The sequence below is a fragment of the Aquila chrysaetos genome, chromosome 17, assembly GCF_900496995.4.
Source record: "Aquila chrysaetos chrysaetos chromosome 17, bAquChr1.4, whole genome shotgun sequence".
NCBI classification, from domain to species: Eukaryota; Metazoa; Chordata; class Aves; order Accipitriformes; family Accipitridae; genus Aquila; species Aquila chrysaetos.
The window spans coordinates 27,772,211-27,788,616 of NC_044020.1; the positions used below are offsets into that span (position 1 = coordinate 27,772,211).

The 16,406-nt window shown below is 45.3% G+C and overlaps 1 protein-coding gene across 7 annotated transcripts in view; it reads right to left on the reverse strand.

Annotated features, from left to right (window-relative positions):
• PRR5 (proline rich 5) overlaps nt 1–15,109 on the reverse strand; it is a 94,833-nt gene extending 79,724 nt beyond the window's left edge. For 2 of the 7 annotated variants that reach the window (XM_030040950.2, XM_030040944.2), the window contains exons 1-2: nt 14,952–15,109; nt 14,425–14,507 (exon numbers count right to left, since the gene is read on the reverse strand). The gene's annotated coding sequence lies outside the window, so the exon portion shown is untranslated. Of the gene's footprint in view, nt 1–12,333; nt 12,516–13,490; nt 13,572–14,424; nt 14,508–14,951 lie in introns of all 7 variants that reach the window. The other 5 variants (XM_030040945.2, XM_030040946.2, XM_030040948.2 and 2 more) reach the window with 5 other exon arrangements.
• Between the last annotated feature and the right edge of the window lie 1,297 nt (nt 15,110–16,406).

The window sequence follows — 16,406 nt, forward strand, 5'->3', positions numbered from 1 at the left end:
AAAGAAATCAAGGAAGAAAACCCAGCCTATCGGCTGAGAAGAGTGTGATTTGGAAGCTGTTCCACCAGGATGGCTGGCAGTTTAATCACAGAAAACTCTAATATATACTTTATATACCATTAAGACTTAGATCATGCCAGTTGACACTGGGCATTTACTGAAGGACTGAAGGAGGCTGTAGCATCCTCACTGGCACTGGCTCTAGCTATCTTCTTACTCCAAGGAGTTCTTACTAGACCTTTTATTTTTTATTAACTTAGAATGTGTATACATACGTAAGTGTGTGTATATATACATATATGTGCATTTTAAGTGTCTATTTCCATGTACTTATGTAAAGTCTAATACAATGGTTCTGCTAATAAGCTACTTAAGTACAATCATGATCAAGTAACTGCAACAGCAGCAATATCACTAAGAGTCTCCCTTCAGTCATTCTACAGCCAGAATATGATGTCACTTCATCAACTGTCACGGCACTGCTTTGTCCCAACCTGCCACTGTTGTGAGCATACAAACATGCCTCAAGACCATCTTGAGGGCTAAACTGGTATCAGCTGAACTGAAAAGAAACACCCTTACTACAAAAAGAAGAAGGGGGGGGGGGGGGGGGAGGAATGCTGATTTCTCAGTAAAAAAAAAAAAAAAACCCAAACCAAAACCTAAAACTTCTTCCCCATTCTCCTCCACTGGGTAAAAGCAATGAGTTACCCTGGACTACCCAACTGGTTCCCAACCTGGCTAAAGTTCTACACAACCTTGAACTTTTAAAAATAAGATCCTTTTCATTCTGGGTGGTGGTGTCTTCCCCGTCTTAATTTGCCAGGTTGTCCTGAGAGACTTCATTGTCACGTCTTCATTCCTACCGCAATTTCCATGACTGTTGACATACTCACACATGAATGGATGGATGAGTTTGTTTCCAGCAAAGGAAGAGTTACCGCCTGCTGAGAGACCACAGGCAGCCTGCTACCTGCACAGTGCTCTGTGAGCTTTGGGAGCATGTACCAAGACACGTGGACAAAAAAAACCACTCATAAATGAAACCCCCAAGTGTTAGCCTCTCACCAGGCAGAGGAGAGGAAAAGTGCTGCTAGAAAAAGAATACTGGGCAATTTAAAGGTGAACATTTTGCAAACTAACATATTATCCAGGCTCACTGGAACACTCCAGTTCTGCCAGAACACGATTGCTGCACTAGTGTTAAATGGATTTATTTAAACCAGCCTAAGCCTCTGCTTACTGTCACACTGTGCAAACAGATCCCTTTGCAGATGCACGTGGGAGGGTTAAAGCAGTGCCCAGGTCCAGGGATCCCTCCTGCCCAGGGCAGAGGAGGAGCAGCCACACCAGCACTAACACAGTCATCCTCATGCAAGCAGCTCCCATCCACAGTTTAACCTGAGCTTTCCGATTTTGCCTGAAGTGGGTTAGGGAGTGCTCAGTCTATTCTGCTAAGTAGACACACGCAAGACTCGCTGCTGGCAGAGGGGCAGGGGCAGTATCAAACAGCTGCGGCAAAGGGTGCCTCTCCATATTTTAACCAGCAACAGCAGTTGGTGAAGTGAATGGCAGCGCAGCATCTTTGCCGTGCCTTATCTGAGTCATCCAGCAAAAGCCTCAGTGCAACTCTCTGCTGGCGCAAGAACGCAAACCTACAGTCGTTTTTAACGCTATTTCCACAACCCTTTTGTAAGCAGGTAACAACCCTATGCAAGTAGGAGTCGCCATTTAAAACCCGAACAAAACTGCTACTTCAAGAAAAGATTGGAGTTGGAGAATTTTCAAGCTTCCATGAAAGCAAAGGAAACACTGCAGGCGTAGGATCACAAGTAGTTGAAGGACAACACGATTTGGATTTCAGATCCAGCAGCACAACCAACCAGAAGATTTTGCTACATGTGAAACCAAACTTTGGGAAATCTTATTAAAACTCTGCATAACAATAGCCAAAGTTAGGTGATGATAACCAAAGAGAAGGAAGAATCTGGATATTAAGGCACACTGTAGGGCTTATCAAAACTGTGCTGGTGGACAATACTGGCTAGTTAGTGCTTTGACGATGAATTTACCTGGAATCTTTTTTGTCACTGTTCTGCACTACGCAGAGACACAATCATCTGTATAGCATTTATAACGAGAAGGGGGAGAGAGAGAGGCTTTTGCCAGGGCCACAGTATTTACACCGAAGCATCAGTTATTCCACATACGCAACAAAAGAAAGAAAAAATACACTAAGAAAAACTGAATCGGAAGGATCCTGAAGAGCAATGACCAGCTTTGGTAGCGCTCACCTTCACTGAGTAAGAAACAGGTGCATACAATGGGGAGGAACCACAAGCTGACGCATGTGGCCGGGTGGGTGACTCTGAACCTATCCTCAGCTGGCGTCTCTAACCTTTACCAAAAGTTATCACTGAATCGCTGCTGAATTAGCGGCGAGAGCACCGCTCCTGCACTCGTTCACAGCAGGTCGGAGAACAATGCTGGAAAGCTGCCAAGGGTTCAGACGCAAAGAGAACGAAGAGGGGGAAACCCCCAAAAACACAAACCCCAAACCTGAAAGCTGCTCAAGAGACTGCACAAGCCTAAGCATAGTTTTTCAAGACTCTTTATTCAGGGAAAACTCTCTCTGAGCTTCAAGGACAATCGCACCTCAATAAAAATTAACTACAAGTTGGACAATTTTTTCCACCAAGTTCTATTGAGCAGGCTCCTAAGCATCTACAAAATAGCATAAAAGTAGTTGTATTTAAGGATTTTGAATTATTATTTGTTGGGGGTTTTTGCATTATGCTCAAACTATGGAGACTCAACCATGGATTTACAGACCAAAATCTGACTGAGGTAGGTGCTGTGGGAAGGCAGCACAAAAAAGATAATTAAGCATAAGCAAAACCAGAAGCATATGTTCTCTCAGGATATGTTCTAGGCACAATCATTCATGGGTAACTAAAGAGTAGCAAAAGCATTTCCACATAATCTCATAGCAGCATGCTAGACGACTCAAAAAATTCCTCCCTATTTCCCTTCATTTTCAAACAATGAGGGAGAAAAAGGCTTTTACAAGACGCCACAAAAGGCTGGCAGACTCCATTTGTTTCACACAGAGTTGGTATCCGACTCTGAATACTGAAGACCTCACTGAGACTACTACAACACAGCAGTCCGCCAGGAAAGACGGTCTAGGTCACTGCTGCTCCATTCCCCATGCAGAGTCAACACAGCTTTTTTTACTCCTCAGCACTGTATTTAAAGGTAATTAAAAAATTACTTCCCTGCCTCAAAATTAATTCTGAAGCCTCAGAAGAAGTTGAAAGTCTACTATTAATATTATACGACTGCTATAAAAAAAACTCATGTTTTTTTCCTTCCGTTTGTTTACCTTATAGATACACCAGGAATGTCTCCGTTTTGCTGAAATATTTGTGGCATGATGTTTGGTAGCTCTCATCCGCTAATTAAAGGGCAGGAGAAGAAAGATACTCTAAAAGGTTAGTTTCCGATATGATAGTGATGCTCAAGGAAGTGAAAAAAAATACACGAACAAAAATAGCTCTCTAAGAGTGAAAAACAAAATCAAAGACAAGGGAAAACACTCCCTCCCCCACAGCCCCCCAAGTGCATTTTCTTCAGTGATGGAGCAGTCTGCAGGTAGGCCTTCAAAAGCTGAAATAATCTGCTGCCTTTCTAAGGCGGTGGGATTTGACCAGAATGCTACAGGTTTTGCTAAAGAAAAAAAAATGCAAGAGTCCCTCTTGCCTTGCCTGACTTACTACAGTCATGGAGACTCACAGGCTCGGCTGGATCCGACTTTCTATAAAAAGATCAAACAGAAATAAAGAAGGGCATAAATGCATTTGTCTTCCTTTCACAGTAATTTTCAAGTCTTGAAAACTTGGGTCAGTCCCCCTTACCATACATTCGTTCCTCGTTTTTACCAAATTTGACTTCCACCTTGGGAAAGAGCTGAGAAAAAGGAGAGAGCCAGAGGCTGGAAGAGAACACTGAATCGCCTGGAAAATGAGAGATTAACACAGATGCCTTTGTGTTCACGGAAAACATACAATGAAACACGACAGCGGAGAGCACTGCCAGGGAGCCACAAGAGCACAGCAAATAAGATGCTGCAGCAGTCAGCCAGCAAACGCACCGGAGACGGGGGTTTTCGATTCAGTAAAAAGCTCTGCTTGTTTCTATTTGAATGTAAGTATCCTCTGCGGAGCCAGAGGACTCTCCAGGCTTGGTATCCCCCGTAAGAGTAAGGCTCTTCCCCCAAGAAGGCATCAGCCAGACTGCCTTTTTAAAATAAACAGCTGGAATATCGCCCTAAGCGCCAAATACAAAGGGGGTTTGGTGGCTGAACCAGAATTAACTGAAATGAGAACCAGATTTCTGGTCTCTGGCAAGGGTTGTGGGTTGACTCGGTGAGTTTTCAAACTGCTTTAGCTTCAGGGTGACTTCACGAGGCCCAGGTTTCCCTGGGAGGGAGGAGAGAGAACTGGAAGGTCGTTTCCCTTCTGTCCTCGTTCCCCGCTGCCACTGTCCCCCGTTGCACAACCTTGCTGGGACAAGGCACGCGGTCACAGCTGCGTCAAGCTGTGCTGTGCCAAACATCCATCTTCCACTTAGGTACCAGGAAGCTGCACCGTGTTTCACCTAGGTGTACTGAGGTACAGCAGGGCTGGCGAATCTGCATCATCCCCTGAAGTTATTCCATGCATAGAGGCTGCAGTAAACATTTCCCTTATATTTCTTCAAGCTTGCAGTATTTGCTCTTCCACTTAGCAGAAACTAAAAGCCCCCAACACGACCTAGTATCCTAATTCACATGGTCTTATCATTTAGGCTGTTGCACAGCTCCATTCGGTAAAATCAGCAACAGATAAACATAACCCCAGAGAGTAATAGGTTTACTGTAGTAATTTATAGTTCTTAAATAGAAGAAAACAAAATTGGAGGGGCTGGGGAAGAGGGAGGGATGAGAAATAGGACAGCACACAAGACTTGGCTGTCAGTGCTGCAGGCATCAGCTACAGCACGAGATAGCAGTGTTTGCATGGAAAAGCTCCAAGGAAGAGGGCACACAGTGCTGCTTATAGGCAGGATTCATACCTAAAAACTCAATGCAAAATTAATCGATACCTTTAGCTACTCTAAATGCATGGGCATTACTTGACTTCTCTGCACTTGTTCCCATAAAACCTGCACTTAGATTTCTTACCCAAGCGCTCTCCCAGAATTCATCCAACTCTGTAACACGACAGTGTAAGCCCCGGCTCATCACACCCCGCCTGGTAGCTACAAAGCAAGCCGTGAGCTCCGAGATTTGTTTGCAACAGCACCAGACTCACCATCCCCAGACACCTGCCACTACCCAAGCGCCTCAATCCACTTGACCTCCTCTCAGTAAGCAAAAAACATGGTAAATTAAGAACTAAACTGAGTGTTGGTCTGAGAGGGACCTGCACCACTAGCATACTAAAGGTTTTGTACTTTGTTTCCGAGGTAGGAAGATAGGGGCTTTGCTGCAGAGTCAGCAAAACGACAAGGTGTTCTTAAAACATAAGCAAAGTGAGTCTCTCTTAAATGACTTCAAACGTTCCCCATGACTTTGGACACACTGACCAAGGGCACTATCTTTCAGCTTTGTTCCAGCACACCATGCTGTGCTCCTCAGAGGTCAGAACTGTCTTCAAAGTCCACTAAATCCACTGTTATTTCCTGTTCTTTATCAGCTTAATAAATCTGCTCCATTACTGTCTCATTTGTAGAGGCAGGCAGAAGACTGTGCAACACAGCAGATGCAGGAGTTAAAAAAAAAAAAAAAAAAAAAAAAGGCACGGGGGGAACCTAAGCAAATGGCTTTTATTTGCTTACATCTGGGATGTCTGAATGCATCCATGGAGCTGCTGGGGCCAGCCAAAGCAGCAGCAATGGTTTCCTAAGCTTCCCATGCCCCTCCAGGAGGAGTTCTCCTAATCACCGCGGTCATCCCAAATCACAGCACGCCTCTAGTCTTTATATGGGATCATGCAGTGGTAGAGAGTTGGGTTGGGTCATACCCAATGATCAAACCACAGGGGATCCTGCCCCAAGTTACATAAATACTGCTCAGTAGGACTCGTGGATAAAAAGCCATTCTGAGCTCTACAGGGCTCTACCAGATATATCTCACCAGGCTTTGGAAAGCTCAGGTTGAAAGAGTAGGAATCCCAATAGATGTGTCAGCTGTTTCATTGGTCTTCACAACTAGGTAGCATTCCCCACATTCCCTGTAAGAGCATGAAGCAAGGAGCATTCAAGGGTCCACCCTCGCAGCATAAAGCCGCATCCATCCTTCCTAGCACCCGCTGGTGATGGGATCACCGCACACAAGCCGTCCGGGGTCTGCCTGGACATGCCTTCTCCTGGATCAAAAGAACGGCAAGCCCCATACACTTTTTCCGCCAGCTGTGTCAGTATGAGAAAGGCATCATCTAGGCACCCGATGTATCTTTCCAAGAGTCATATTCCATTTAATACCCCAAACAAGGTTACACGGGGCATTAGGGAGGACACGTTGCAAAACCTGCAGAGTGGTGGCTGCTGTTTTAAGAGCGGCGGGTCAGCCTTCATGCTCGGTCTGTTAAACATTGTGTGTCTGCATGTGTATCTATATATGTCTGTGTACGTATAAGCTCCTGTATGGAAAACCAAAGGAAAAACAAGGAATGCTTAGAAAAGAGCTTAGTTCAGTTAACTGCCCTCTGACATCCCCAAGCTCCGTCTCTGAACCTCTGCTGCCGACAAAATCACACTCCAGGCTGTAGTTTTCAAACGGTACAGAGTGCTCCACATCCAGTAGTTTGTGCTCAGCAATGCAGTGATTTGTAATTTCAGTGTGCTTTTATCATTCTTCTTGCCATCACAGATTCTAGGGCCAGCATGGAATCTTTCTAGTTTGACCATTTGTGGGGAAAGCAGAACATCCTTCTTTACAGGATTACGTGATAATAGAATATCTTCATTTTTAGCAGTCATTTTCTTCTCCTGTTGTTTAACACTGAACAGAGCAGCTGTTGAAAGAAGGCGAGAAAACAAGACAGACAAAAGGAGGGGCACATTTCGCCTAAGCATTCATCAGCCCATTTGCTTGAATGAGAGGAAAAGCGAGGCAAAGAAGAAAGAGCTTCACATTTTTGCCTAAGCACAGAGATGATAGGTAGGCTTTAAAAACTTAATTTTTTACAGCTTCCAACAAGCACAAGGCTTGTTTTTGCAGCAGTGGTGCTCAGTTTTAAATTGTTTTCCCTAAGCTGAAGATTTGCTTTCTAGGGTATCTAAACGCTGCTAAAGTGACAACTGAGAGTCTGGAGAGGTCTGAGTACAGATCAGTTAAGAAGAATCTCCCTCATTTAGACATAAAAAGAAAGTGTCCGTGTGCAGGGCAGGGACTGCACTTTGCTTTGTGTTTGTACTCTGCCTAGCACAGGGTGGTCTTGGTTCCTCAACGCAAGGGTTTAAAGGCAGAGAAAAAAAAAAAAAAAACAGACCACCAATAAACAATAGCTACTAAGGCAGATAAGTGAGAGACTGGAACTATTTTTTAAATAAGCCTGACAAAGGCTACCAGAATTAGCATTTACAGGACTTTCCATATGCTACAAAATAATTATGAGGGCCGGGATTAAAATGTGAATGATCAAGAAACCTTCATGGGAATTCAAGAAAGACCTCGATGTGCTCAGGGGGAGATAATAGCTCTGCAATTCAGTTGCATCTCTCATTAAACATTGTTAAAAACTCCATGAAAGGGAAATTAAGTTAACTGAATATAAATCAGCTAATAAATATTCTTTTGGATACCCCTTTCCCACCAAAAGAGTAAAAAGGGATGATGCCAGTAGTGTATTATCAATGTTAAAAACTTGAGCCTAAAAACAACAAAAGAAAGAGGAATTTACTATACATGAGTATGCCAAGCATAAACCTTGCATCTTATTCCTGACTGGGACCATTCTCAAATTAGATATTCTGGTACACTTTGAGAAATCCTCGATGACTGTAACAGGGTACACATCGTGCTGTAGATGGGGAAAAATTTATCTTCTAACCTGCATTAATATTTTCTGTCCTGTCTGTATAACCGGAGACAATTCTGGTAGTCATACAAACACATACTTAAGCCTGAGTATCTCCAGGAAATTGTTTAATAATGATAAATGAACAAAAGTCATGCAGAATAAAATGGAAAATCGACCCATGCTGGATTATACATTACAGAATTAATTTGGGAATCATGCTGTAATGCCAAATTTGATCCATGCAAACAAATCTCACAAGTTTGGGCCAACATCTGGCTTCTTATCTGAACTTTCCAAGCTGCTTCTCAGTTACAAAACTGGCTTGTGTATTTCATGAGAACAAGCTCTCTCTCAAATTTTCCAATACTTTCTATCTTCAGGGATGCCAGAATTACCACAAGAATGTCTTTTTCCTGGCATTTTGAATTGGACTGATTCAGACCTCACTGACAGAATACACTATAGGATAATTTATACCAGGAGCGATGCTTTATTTAGGAGTAGAGGTTTTGTTATGCCAAGCCAACCCAATCATCTGTTAAGTCTGATAACTTGCTGACAGCGGCCTTTGCCCCTCCAGAGCAAAAATTAAAATAAATTTAAAAAAAAAAAACAAAACAACAAACCAAACAAAGACCCCACCACAAAACACAGCAAAACAAACAAGCAAAACCATGCACACAAAGTCATGGTAACCACCAGCGGAGCAGTCAGGAGTGAATCAAGACTCTCTGTATGTAATCCTTAGTGCCCATACTTTGAAAAGGAATCAATACTATAAAGCCAAGTCATACCTATGAACTAATGCAGACAACAGCGGGTGTTCCTCTTACAGGGACAGTTGGATGTGAAATTAATTTATTCATTGGAATCAATGAAAATCACCAAATTCAACCAGTTCACTGGTATTTCTCTGGATCAGGATATAAGTAGCTAATCAAAGGAAAAGAAGTGGCCCTCCATTCTTCCTGGAGAGAACCTTAACACAATATTTTACATAAAGAAAAATGAATATAGTGGTGAAAAGAAAACCAGCAGTACTGGCTTACAGAGGGGCTGGACGAGCACATCCAAGCTGGGTTAATGCACTTTCTGGACGAATGCTTAACTTCTCTCAGCTTTCTGATTTCCTTTGCAATCAAGACAACAAAATTTCAGTTTCTTTTCCTCTGACGTTCCACTTCAAATGGACAATGCAGGAAGTAAAAACCTGGTACCAAGTCAACAGATGAGGAATTTTGGGACTCAAGTCACACATAATTAAAGGAGAGTCATCCTTAAGCCAGCATTGTAAATGTTTGTCAATGTTTTTCCTGCCTGCCCTCCAATAAACCATTCATGCTGAAGACAGTCAAACTGTCTCTGATTTTTAAAGCAGCCACTATGAATCAGAATAAAAATATTCCTTCCTATCTATCAACAAGATGCCACCTTGAAGCACTTCTAACTCCACCTGTCCTGCAGTAAGAGCATGTCTAATTTATATAAACTCTGGTTTATTCTGGGATACAACCAGAAATTCAGTGGAGGAAAGATTATATGTTAAGACATCAAACCACCCGGGAGAGGTACTATACCATACTATCTACATCATACTATCAGTGGTCTCTTTAATCAGACTTTTCATGAACTGACCCACCTCGTATCTGAAGTGAGGAGCAGAACAATATCACTAGTATACAGTAACACTATAAAACTAATTAAGTTCAAAATTGCAACCTCTTTATATTCTTGGAACCACATTCTAAAAAATACCTTAATCCCAAAGAAACTGATTAAATCCAAACATAAGCAAACATGAGATCTTGGACTGAAGAACTGCCGGAGCTGATCCAAAGCAGCAGTCTCTCCCCCGACTGCGGTGCGTTTTGGATCATGGCCCTCAGCCCTTCTAATCTGTTTGTGCATCGCCTACAACTTCAGCAGAGCTGCGCGACCCTTTGAAGTTGCTCTTCGCATTTCGGCAAGTACGCAATGTTGTGTCTATTACAGGACTCTGCAAAGGAAGAGGCAACTACTGTCCAAGAATATAAATTTTTCTTCTGCTGATAATGGCTGGAACTTAAAGCAGGAAAACACCCCAAGCCTGCTGCTTTCTAGCTTTTCCTCAAGAGGAAAATCCAACATGGGTCCAAGGACACAAACTAACAGAATCAGTGTAAACCAAGCAGTATTTCTAGCCCAGCCTGCTGTGCTCACCACAGGAAAGTGTCTTCCCTCCTCCCAGCCTCCCTTGCCGCGTGATCAGAAAGGCATCCGAGATGCTATAGCGTTTGCTTTTACAGAATAACTGCATACATGTCAGCTGCCAGCAAGATAAGTGTTCGTATATTTTCTGGATCACAGGCTAAAGACGGGGTAAGATCTATTAATCCAGGCGGCCCATCTCCCTCCCTACAGGCATCTCATCCAAGCCAGCAGAGAATGACTCTGACCCTTCCAGCAGACCGTACGGGGAGCTGAGAAGCTGACTCCCAGCAGAGGAGTTGGCGTGCTCGCTCAAGAGCCTTTTTTCCAAAACCTCCACCCTAATCCCCAGGCACAGTTCAGCCAGGGGAGAGGCGACCCTGAGCTGCCAGCCTCACAGAACATTTTCCAGGGCTCTCCAGGAGCTTTACAAAACCCCGACTGACAACACTACCAGCATTTTTCATGGAAGATTTAAGTAGCTTCATTCCACCAAGAACCTTTTCTTGATGTTCAAGTTACCTTCTCTTTTGCAGCCCGTTAAGTCTAGTTGCACCCTCTTGCAATGGCTAAGCGATTATCTCTCGAGTACCCACACCTGAAATTGTTGCCATCTTTGCTTCTTCGATAATGTATCTGTATTAAGCATTTTTAATCATTCCTCAGAAATCAGTCCCTTTGCCCTCCTAATCAGCTCTTTCCCTTCCCTCTCAAGTCTTCAAAGGGCAGGTGTCCTATATTTAAGCCAGGGAGCCAGATGCATCCACACAGCACACGTAAAGCCTGTTATTCTTCCATTTGTAACCGGGGTATCACGGACAACTGAGCTGCCTTGTATTACTGCGTCACTGCAGCAGCCGTGCCTGACCACAGGCCCTTGATTTGCTTCAGCCCCGTGACTTTGCGTGTGCTCTTTCACACCCAAAACACAGGCTAACTTAGTATTCATTTTCTTTTCCTGTTTCCATCCCTCAGTCTCCTCAGATTGTTCTGCACCGTTGGTCTGTCTGCAGAAGGACAGTTCATTGCCAGTAACTGCAGACACCCAAGTTTTACACGTGAAAACGTAAAACGCACTGAGCTTTTCTGATGCCTTTCATGTTCTTTCCTCGGTTGTCATCATCCTGGCTTCTACATCACACTGCCACTAGGCATAAATACATTTTCTTCTTATACAGGAGATGCATCACCAAGTTTCCCCAAAAGAGCAGCTGCTTTGTCTGCTCGCACAAGCGGCATAAAGGGTACCTCCCTGGTGATACCCAATATCTTTCAGATCACAACTGCGCCCCGAACCACTCGTCAGCCTCCCAAGCAGATTGAATTTCAGCCTGAGCGACACAAAGGAGTATATTGTGGCTAGCTGATGGGCGGGAAGGGATTTGGGGTTTACAGTTCCTGTGAGTCTTCCAGCAGTCACAGGGTGATGTGACAGAAAGTAAACATCTTCCAAGTGAAAATAGCTCAGAATAAAACTGATGTCTCTTTTGGGTTTTTTTCTGCACCTGTCTTTGTTTCAGATCCACGATTGTTACAAGAAACAATCCTCAACTCAATTGTCCGAGCAAGGGAACACCCGACATCGTTATGTGGCACTTTCCAAGCTAGCTGGCAGGTTTCATTTAGCATTCTGCACCGGTCCTACAGTTTGGCTCGCCTGGAAATTTTAAATGCAAATGTATTTGTGGGGTGGCACGAGAGAACAATATCAGAATTTTACCACACCACAGCTCCTCGTTTGGAGGGTCCATTCGACTCCCTTTTCCTCCCTCCCACACACATGGATTTTGCAGCTACTAAAAAGGAAAAGGCTTAAACAAGAAAATCTTTACCTGTTATTTTTTCCTATTGAAAGACTTCCCCTGGCCCTTCTGCTTAAACGGACCTAAACTACAGTTTAAATAATGCTTTAAAATCACCTACGACTCCAACTTGAGACGTAGAGCAGGCAAGCAATTTCTTTAATAGCAGGGAATAACAGCACTTAATTCAAATCATACCCACACAATATTTTCCATCTTCCAAGGGTTAGATATGCACTAGCTAATTAATCACTGCTTTCTCCACACCCCAAACTCACCAGTGTTATCCTAAGAAACCAAGGGGAAAGCAAACGCCACTGCGAGGACGTGCTTCTGGACAAGCATTTGTCATTTTCTTCTCTTCTTTGTGCTCAGTGTCAAGGAGTCCCAGGCCACAGATGTAGGCAGATAATTACCAGCTCTCGTAATTCAACAGTTCCTTGAAAGGCTCTGGCCAGGGCTATGGGAGAGGCAAATTTTTCACTGACCTTAATACGAAGGCATTTATCTAGCAGTGATGTTGAAACACTTCCAACACCGTTAAATGATCAGAACCAGGCCTAATCATTTTCTTTCCAGTGCAAGGATGCTCTTGGCCATGCGTGGGACCAACCACTTGTGTAAATCTAGGTGCAACCTGAACACGGCTCAGCAGTTTGCACTGAGCTACATGAGATCAGAATACATTCTAGAAATTATAGTCCCGCTATTGTGCGGCAAAACGCTCTGATTTTCCCTTTAAAGAACAGCTTTCTGGTTTGCATTTCTGGTTTATTATCAAATACACATGCAAGAGTGCTACTTCAAAAGAAAATAAAGAAGTAGGCCAGAAGGTCAGCGGGTATGAATGGTCAGAGCCTCCAGCTCTGGACCAATCTACCTTGTTGGAGTTAATAACAATAGAGTTAAATATTGTAATGGATGAAACGGGAAATACTATTTTTAGCCATTACCTATTATTTTAGTTCAAAGATTAAGTCCCACTTGCAGTTCTACTACTGTTCTTGCATTTTATCCTGTGTATTTATACAGCTGTTCATTAATCCTGCTGGCTTTTATGTTAAAAAAAAAAAATAATTAAAGTAATTTTACTGGCTTGCTTTATTGTGGCTACATTTTACAACTATAATTCTGTCAAAATTAAAAGGAAATGCCTCCAGAATGAAAATGGGGGGAGGTATGACTGTAACCCAAGGATCAGATTTTTTGAAGTGCTCAGGGCTTGATTTTCTTAAGTGTTGAAGACTCAGAACTTGGCTTACACAGATACATTTCCCTCAAGGTTGCCCCAAAGAACTCTGGATACAAAAGTTTGAGAACTGAAAAGAAAGACCCGCAAATATAGCAATTTACTCTGGAGCCTAAACACAAGCCTAGGAGTGTTCAAAATCTGGCTCTGTCTTGGGTGATGAGTACTTTTGGAAATTCCTCTTACACTGTCTGCTTTGCAGTGTCTTTTTTACTGCGTATCCACTGGGAACGTGTCTTAATTCCATATTCCTTCCAGAGTCTTCCCCTAATTAGATTAATAATGAGAAAAAGAAAGATGAGGCATTAAGTCATTCAATCAATGGTGTATATTATAAATATGAAATCCCCGTCAATACACGTCTCGTAGTAAGTCACATATTAATAGCCTACCACAGAGAAACTAGAGTTATACGCAGTATTCATCTGACTCCCAGAACTAAGTTTTCGATACACTACGCTTCGGCTACAGGGGGAACTTACGAACAAAGAACAGTTCTGCGAGGCAGCACCACACCTCTACTTCCAACTATACACTAGATGCCAAGCATGTCCATTATTCTATAGCCAGCCTATATCGAACTATTTCTTTTACTCAAATTGTAAGCAAGCTGCCTAATCATCACCTAATAACCTTCTTTTTCTTAAAAGCTAATAGGTGTGTGAGACAGATGAAAAGCATTTCTTTCAAATGAAGCATCAAAATTTAGTTTTAGACCTATCTTTCCATTATTAATCAACATGCTGGTAAACGCAAAAACTGATTGTTTCCTGTACTTTAAAATGAAACGCTTGAAAGTACGCTGGCTGGAAACGATGAACATTGTAAACACTAAATCATTTCCTCGATCCTTTTTCTAAGGCTGTCTCTCTTGTTGCTTTTACGCTATCAAAACACTGGCATACATCCAACTTAAGGTATTCTCGAAGAAAACGAAGACACCGGACCTTTCCCAACGATTGCTTACGAGCCGCCAAAATTAACAGCGACTGCGCGCACGCAAAAATTGAAACGGACAAGCCCATCTTCTGCAAAAGCTATCAGAGATGATGCACTTCAGGGCGGCAACATGCAAGATCATTCTGCAAAAAATTATCTTACTCATGCACACGGATCTTACTTGCGTGAATAAGGCTTACAGCAGTCAACCCACAGGAATCACATTTAGAGTCAACTCCAGTTACCTGAGATAGCTATTTCAGACTGTAAAGAAAAAAAGGAGACGAGTGTCTGCACAAACACTAATTGAATATTCCCGTAGTGTGCAAAAACCGCAAGCCCCGGGTCTAGAATTAACACAAATTCACCCGGACGGCTACGAGGGGTATTTTATCGCACTTCACGGGCATAAACAAAGCCGGGAGCCCCCCCGAGAGCGCGGAGACCGTGCGGCTGCCGGCTCACCCACCTCCCCGGCACCCCCCGACCGCCCCCCGGCCCTTGGGGGGGCCGGAGGGGTCCCCGCGGCCGCCCTGTCCGCCGGGGGGGGGGGGGGGGTACCCACGGGGACACAGGGACAGACCCGGTTCCCCGGGGCCAGCCCCACGCCGGGCACACGAACCGGCGGCGGCCGCTTCGCCCCCCCCCCCCGCCCCAGACCGCGCCGCCGGGGGTGCGCGGCCCCCTCCGCCGCCGGCCCCCACTCACCGTGCGCCGGGGGGGAAGGAGCCGGAGGCCCGGCCCGAGCCCGGGAGGGGTGCGTTGGGCTGGGTTTTTGGGGGGTGCTGGTGCCCGGCAGCCCCTCAGCCCGGAGGGACGGGACCGGCGCTGCCGCCCGGGGCAGCGGCGCGATGCACAATGCGCGGCCGCGGGAGCCGCGCCGGCGGGGCGGGGCGGGGCGGGGCGGGGCGGGGCCGCCGCCTCAGCCTCGCCTCGCCTCAGCCTCGCCTGGCCGCCGGGAGGGAGCCGAGGGAAAACCGGCACCTCAGAGCCCCCCAAATCCACCGAGCCCCGGGCGCCGGCAGCCCCTTCCCTCCCCGCCCGCTGGTGTTCGGCGGGCCGGGGCGGCGGGGACCGCGAGTCGGCGGGTAACGGCGGATCCCGTGCCGGTGCCGGCTGGCAGGTGAGCGGCGGCCGGTTCGGGACGGCCGAGGGCCGAGCTCCTTCGTGCAGCCCTCCGAGGCGTTCTGCGGAACGACCGCCCAGCACCAAGGCCGGCCGAGGAGCCCCCTCCCCGCTCCGGCGGGCTGCCGGCTTGCGGCTGCCGAGGGGGGAGAAGGGGGAATAACACAGGAGCTGGCACCCCCCCCGGGGAAACTGGACCCCCCCCCGGGAAGCATCCCGCCGTGTGCCACGGGCCGGCTGGAGTTTGCTTTAGGGTTTGCGTATCAATCAAAACTTGTGGTTTCGCCTGGTCTGTAGTTGGTAGTTTTGATCTGAGTTATGGGATTTTAAGTGCACCCTGCAGGGATTTAAACCAAAGGAAGTTTTATACAAATCGATTCCACCACGAGTTTCAGCCACATCAAATCGTAGCTCGCGTGGGGTACCTGCCAGGCACGCTGCTTCGGTTTCCTACCTGCTTCAGCTGTCCCGCCCGAGGGATCGGCAGTGCCGAGAAGGGGACTCAAACCATGGCTGTGTTTGGGCGTTAGTGCCCAACAACATCACGTCACGGTACCGCAGGCTTCAAAATACGTGGTCTTCTCGTCTGGGAAGGGGCTGCTCATGCTTCACTTTCTTCCCATTTCAGTGGAAGCTGGACGTCAGTGACTTACTGCGCTGATTCGATCCAGGTTGTGTTCAGACTATAATGACTTTGGATGGTAACACTAGGTGAAGGAATCTAATAGAGGAGAAGTAAGGATCATGCAAAGGAGTCCTTTACAGTGTTCGGGGCAAATTGGTACACTTCAAAAGCGATTAATAAAGTACACCCTTGCCTGTTTTCTGACTGCAAAGGCAACGGCAGCAGTGTGTGAGTTGTCGTGGGGTATTTGTACCTGCAGAATTCATGGTGTCTTTTGCGATTAAACGGTGAAACTGTGAAGTTCACGACTAAGCAGTCCGAGAGTCATGTAACCTATAAAACTATACTCCTGCATAGAAAAAAGCCATGATTTCTCATCAGCTTAACTGACCCAGAAATCTGGGGAAGACAAC